A 4,905-nucleotide genomic window follows, 5' to 3' on the forward strand; every position below is an offset into this window, starting at 1 on the left:
ACAACAAGTGTTGGCAAGGATGTGGGGAGAAAGGTACACTCATACAGTGCTGGTGGGGCTGCAAATTAATGCAGCAACTCTGGAAAGCAGTGTGGAGATTCCTTAGAAAACTTGGAATGGAACCACCATTTGACCCAGCTATCCCACTCCTTGGCCTATACCCAAAGGACTTAAAATCAGCATACTACAGAGATACAGCTACATCAATGTTCATAGCTGCTCAATTCACAATAGCCAGATTGTGGAACCAACCTAGATGTCCTTCAGTTGATGAATGGATAAAGAAACTGGTATATATATACAATGGAATATTACTTAGCCATAAAGAATGATAAAAGGGCTGCAGCGGCAACAAATGCTGGAGGCAAGCGGGAATGTTGGACGTCGAGGAATAAAGTTGTTGGGTATCCTGATGATGGCAAATGCCTTCATTTATTTGATTGTGGAAGTCTCAAAAGCAGCAGCCAAGAAAAAAATGGAAAGGGGGAAGTAATAATACCCAAAGTAAAGTTCTGGAAGATATCTAGCTTACCTCCCCAAGCATACTGGAAGAGGGAACAAGAAAAGCTGAATAAGCGGTACAATCCCATTTTGAACGTGTTGGCCAAGCAAACGGAGGATGTATATGGGTCATCAAATACAAGCCATCTGAATTATTGTGAGCCTGACCTGAGGGTCATGTCAGTTGTGACAGATTTTAACAATTTGCCGGACAGATTTAAAGACTTTCTCCTGTATTTGAGATGTCGAAATTATTCAGTGCTTATAGATCAACCGAATAAATGTGCAAAGAAACCCTTCTTATTGCTGGCAATTAAGTCTCTCACTCCACATTTTGCCAGAAGGCAAGTGATTCAGGAGTCCTGGGGCAGAGAAACCAACGAGGGGAACCACACAGTGGTGCGAGTCTTCTTGCTGGGCCAGACTCCCCCAGAAGACAACCACCCTGACCTTTCCCACATGCTGAAATTTGAGAGTGAGAAGCACCAAGACATTATTATGTGGAACTATAGAGACACTTTCTTCAACTTGTCTCTGAAGAAAGTGCTGTTTCTCAGGTGTGTGAGCACTTCCTGCCCAGACACAGAGTTCGTTTTCAAGGGCGATGACAATGTTTTTGTGAACACTCATCACATCCTGAATTACTTGAATAACTTTCCCAAGCACAGAACCAAAGATTTGTTTATGGGTGATGTGATCCACAATGCTGTCCTCATGGAGACAAGAAACTGAAGTACTACATCCCAGCGGTGGTTTTCTCTGGGGTCTACCCACCTTATGCAGGGGGAGGTGGGTTCCTCTACTCCGGCCACCTGGCCCTGAGGCTGTAGAACATAACTGACCGGGTCCATCTTTACCCCATTGATGATGTTTATACAGGAATGTGCCTTCAGAAACTTGGACTCATTCCAGAATAACACAAAGGCTTCAGGACATTTGATATTGAGGAGAAAAATAAGAATAACATCTGTTCTTACGTAGATCTGATGTTAGTACATAGTAGAAAACCTCAAGAGATGATTGATATTTGGTCTTGGTTGCAAAATGCTCATTTAAAATGCTAAAATATATACAGGCTAATTTTTACATAGAAAGACATATCTTCCCTAGTTCCCATGCTGTTTTCTTACATTAGGGTAATTTCTGTGTTATACCATCAGAATTACCTTCATAAGTAGTATCCATTTGAGGGCCTCCAAACCCTTTACTTTGGTACTTTTGTGACTAGGGAAAGCAGAAGATGATAATTTTTATGGAGGATTTGTTGGGATGATTGGTTCTGAACTTGCCTACCAGCTAGTGGTCATTATTTTCTAATTTGTCCTCCCTTCTTATCTGAAATCATAAGTTCCTAGAATGTGATCATTGTAAGTTGTTTTTATTTTGCTCTGCTATATGATATTATTCCTACTTCCATTATCATGCCTGATTTATCTGGAATTCAGGTGTTTATGAACCTAATAGCTACCATGACTTTGTTATTCATGACTCAGTGGTTTTGTGAAATGGAATTACATTTATTTTCATGAAATTTGGATGAATTTTTAAAATTATCTAGAAAATGGACTTCAGTCAAAATTTCCTGCCACCCCAACAGTATTTTCTTATGTTAATTTAATCAATTAATTTTTCAAAATGAGACTCGTGTGACACATCCAGTGTATCTTGGTGTGGTCTTGTGGTCTTGAAGAGGAGAGAATGAGTTTAATTTCTCTTGTGTTTGGTTTGCTAGGTGGTATCATAATAATGATCTGATTTTAGTATTTTTGAAAATAATGAGTATGATTTCATAATGACCAATTGGAAATTGAATTGCCCCTGACAGATATATGGATTTGTGAATTTTCACTGTGGATCAGGAAGCATAGTGACTTTTGAACTTGAAGTGAATGGTTTGAAGTTGCAGACCTTTTCTTACATGGTCTGTCAGTTTTAAAACTCCAGGATTCTATTCTTGCCATATTTTCACATGTTGCTTATACAAAATTATTATTCTGAGTAGTGATTGCTTCCCTGTCTCAGTGTAGAAGTGCGTGTGTTTTTATTTATTGTTCAGATCAAAGACCAAAACATTTTCTTAAATATATTTTGTGTAATATTTTTATTTGTATACAGTGTTGTTGGTGAATATTTAACTAGAGCATGGTATTTTAAATGTTAAGGTATAACATATATTAAATAAAGCTAATGGTTATTTTTGAATTTTAAAATTTTGTGTTTTTTGGGGAGTATGAACTACTAGAGTTGATAAAATTCTGCCAAGCTATTGCTTATATGTACTATCTTGTAACATGCTTTCTTGAAATATTTTTGTGTTTTTAGAGATAAGAATTCTTATCACATGCAGTACTAGGGACTGTAAAAAAGTGGGAATGAAGTCACCATATTTAAAGAAAAAATGATAAAATTATGGCATTTGCAGGCAAATGGATGAAATTGGAGACTATCATGCTAAGTGAGATAAGCCAAACTCAAAAAACCAAAGGACGAATAATCTCGCTGATAAGTGGATGATGACACATAATGGTGGGTGGGAGGGGTTAGTGTTAGGGTTAGAGAGGGGGGCAAGAATGGAGGAAGGAAGGACTGTATAGAGGGAAAAAAGGGGTGGGAGGAGTGGGGGGAAGGGAAAAATAACAGAATGAATCAAACAACATTACCCTATGTAAATTTATGATTACACAAATGGTATGCCTTTACTCCATGTACAGAGAAACAACATGTATCCCATTTGTTTACAATTTTATAATAAAAAAAAAAAAAACAGAAAAAAGAAAAAAAAAAAAGTGTCCATTTAATGGTCAAAACTTTTCATTGACCATATGGCCAAATTTTATTATAAAATTTTATGCTCAATTTTGACTCACAAAGGAAAAGGAATTATTTCAAATTTTGCTAGCTCTCTTCACCAGAAGCATGATGACATTGTTGAATTTGCTCTCTTGAAGACAATTTAGTCTTTCTTCTTAGAAGCTCTCCATCTACACTAAAATTCCAGTTGCTCTATATCCTCACCAAAACCTAGCACTGTCATTCTAGAAAGATTTTTTAGTCTTTATAGTGTATGGGTAGTGACATCATTTTGGTACATATTTACATTTAACAAATCACTAAGGAATCTGAACATCTTCTTCCCTGTGTCTTGTATGTCTTTGACAATATGTATGTATTTCTTTAGTGAAATATCTATTCAGATCTTTTTCCCACTGAAAAATCAGCTTCCTTAGATTCTTGTTGTAAGTATACTTTTTTATATCTCAGATACTATTTAGGATATACTATATACGTATTTGTATGTATTTCATATTTGATGTATCCATAGTTGAATTAGTAATTATCTGCTTTATTTCCTCCCTCAACTCTACATCTTTCAATTCTTATCATTTTAGTAGAGGAGCCAATCAATCACAACTGCTTAGGCATTTTATGTTCTTAATATTTTTTCTTCCCTAATATTTAATTCATCCTCTAATCTATACAAGAAGAATTAATGAAATTTTTATTGTCACTGCATCCAATTTAGTCCATGTCAAAATAATTCATCAATTACAACACTGCAATTACTTCCAAACTGGTCTCTCTTCTTTCAATAATGCCTCTCTAAAGAAACATGAAGACTTTTTAAATCACATAATTTCCTTGCTGTAATACCTCCCCAAAGATTTCTCATTTCAATTTGACTAAATTCCAAACTCATATCATCATCTAAATAATCACTCCTTAAACACATAAATACAAGCACTGATTCTAATGCCAGGATGTGTAAAAATCACCTGCAAAGTTTAGTTAAACATAGATTCCCAGATATACCACTACTTATTCTAATTTTAAAATTCTGGAGTTGGGGAAGGGGGACCACAAACAAACCCTCCATCATGCTGATGCTGATGTTCATGGCTAATATACCTGTATCTACATCACCAGTGTCTTTCTGAATTTTCCAGACTTACCCATATTTCAGTCACATAACCTTTTTTATATTCCTTTAGATATGCCAACATTGCAACCTCAGGACTTTTATCTACCTTTTCATTTTCTCCCTCATTCTCCAGGGCTGTCTCTTTCACATTATTCCAGTTTTGTTCAAAGACCATCTTCCTGAGAGACCCATATCTCAGAGTCCCTTTCTCAGTCTGATAAATTATTATTTAATTAACCTGTAATTATTTTCTTACTAGCATTTATCAAAATTTGAAATTCTTATTTGGTCATATATTTGTTCATTGTGCCTTGACCCTCTCCCCATAAGGAAATAAGTGCCATTAGGGCAGGGACTTTGCCTTGTCCAGTACTATATCATGTATACATGGTTTTGAATATGCTCATCTATTTTTGTTGAATAAGTGGATAAATGGTGCATTTTAGGTTGTCTGAGAATTATTGGTAGGAGACAATTTGAATTAG

The 4,905-nt window shown here is 35.8% G+C and overlaps 1 pseudogene; it reads left to right on the plus strand.

The window, feature by feature from the left end:
- Nucleotides 1-328: 328 nt before the first annotated feature.
- LOC124976593 (N-acetyllactosaminide beta-1,3-N-acetylglucosaminyltransferase 2-like) lies at nucleotides 329-1,565 on the plus strand (annotated as a pseudogene).
- The last annotated feature ends 3,340 nt before the right edge of the window (nucleotides 1,566-4,905 follow it).

Source organism: Sciurus carolinensis, chromosome 2 (genome assembly GCF_902686445.1).
Source record: "Sciurus carolinensis chromosome 2, mSciCar1.2, whole genome shotgun sequence".
NCBI classification, from domain to species: domain Eukaryota; kingdom Metazoa; phylum Chordata; class Mammalia; order Rodentia; family Sciuridae; genus Sciurus; species Sciurus carolinensis.